Source organism: Myotis brandtii, unplaced genomic scaffold, assembly GCF_000412655.1.
Source record: "Myotis brandtii unplaced genomic scaffold, ASM41265v1 scaffold1460, whole genome shotgun sequence".
Taxonomy (NCBI): Eukaryota; Metazoa; Chordata; class Mammalia; order Chiroptera; family Vespertilionidae; genus Myotis; species Myotis brandtii.
Window position 1 is genome coordinate 770,886 of NW_005355248.1, and position 1,174 is coordinate 772,059.

The 1,174-nt window shown below is 52.5% G+C and overlaps 1 long non-coding RNA gene across 1 annotated transcript in view; it reads right to left on the reverse strand.

Moving 5' to 3' along the window:
* Positions 1–480: 480 nt before the first annotated feature.
* The window catches only part of LOC106725230, a 3,881-nt gene continuing 3,187 nt past the window's right edge, over positions 481–1,174 (reverse strand). The window contains exon 3 of the long non-coding RNA XR_001361100.1: positions 481–532. This is a non-coding gene — a long non-coding RNA (uncharacterized LOC106725230). The remainder of the gene's footprint in view (positions 533–1,174) is intronic.

Consider the following 1,174-nt stretch of genomic DNA (forward strand, 5'->3'; position numbering starts at 1 on the left):
CAGGGCGCAGCCCCCTCTCCAGAGGCTGAGCCCTGCTGCCACCAAGGGAAGGCCAGGCCGGAGGGAGGCGGATTTGATCAGCCAACATCGAGTCTCTGAGCTTCTTCCTCCCCAGGTGAGAGGGTTCCTGCAGGGAGAGAACAGGTTTAGCAGGAACGCTCAGTGAGGAAGGCACTCACTATCTGATTTCACGCTGGACAGTGGCAGGCAGGCAGGCGTGGTTCCCACCGGTCAGCCACTCCGTTCCTGCCCAGAGTGCAGTGCGGGAGGCCTCTGGGCAGAGGTAGGCGGAGTGGGGGGGTGGCCCCCCTGGCATCCTGGGCCCCATTGAGGGGAGGTAAGCTGGCTGATGGCCGAGTGGCGCACAGGTTGGGGATCTCTGCTTCACCTGCCTCGCCAGGGCCCTGAAATGACCAAGAGAAAATCAATGGAATTCACCTTTAAAAGCAACTCTTGGTATAAAGCTCAATTCTGGAGCCCTTGGGGTTCGAGGATGAAAAGTCCACGGTTGCTGGCTTTGAGATTTCATAATCTGCTGGAAATGAATAACACACCTAAGTAACTTTGATACAACCCTGTGTTGAGTGCTAAATCACATTTCCAAATACCCTTCAGGGGAGAGAGAAGAATTATTTCTTTCTCCGTAAAGAGCAGAAGATTGAAAGAAACAAGGTTTGAGGGAACCCGAAGGAAATGGAGGCGTTTAATCACTAAGTGGTGGAGAAGATTCGCGGGTGGTGGGGGCGGCTCATGCAGAAGCCAAAAGGTAAACTGAGGCCCAAAGCAGAGGTAGGAAGGGCATGACCTGAGAAATATGGAGTAATCTTAGATGAGCTTGCTGGGTGGGGTGCAGGAGATGGGATTGCACAGTCAGAAACCAGCCTGCAGAAGCTGGACTAGAGGGTTTAGAGTGCATCCTGTTGAAAGTGGGGGTCGCTGAAGGCTTTTTAAAATATATATACATATTTGGCCCTAACTGGTTTGGCTCAGTGGATAGAGCGTCAGCCTGCAGACTGAAGGGTCCCAGGTTTGATTCTGGTCAAGGGCATGTACCTTGGTTGCGGGCACATTCCCAGTAGGGGATGTGCAGGAGGCAGCTGATTGATGTTTCTCCCTCATCGATGTTTCTAACTCTCTATTCTTCTCCCTCTCCCTTCCTCTCTGTAAAAAAAAA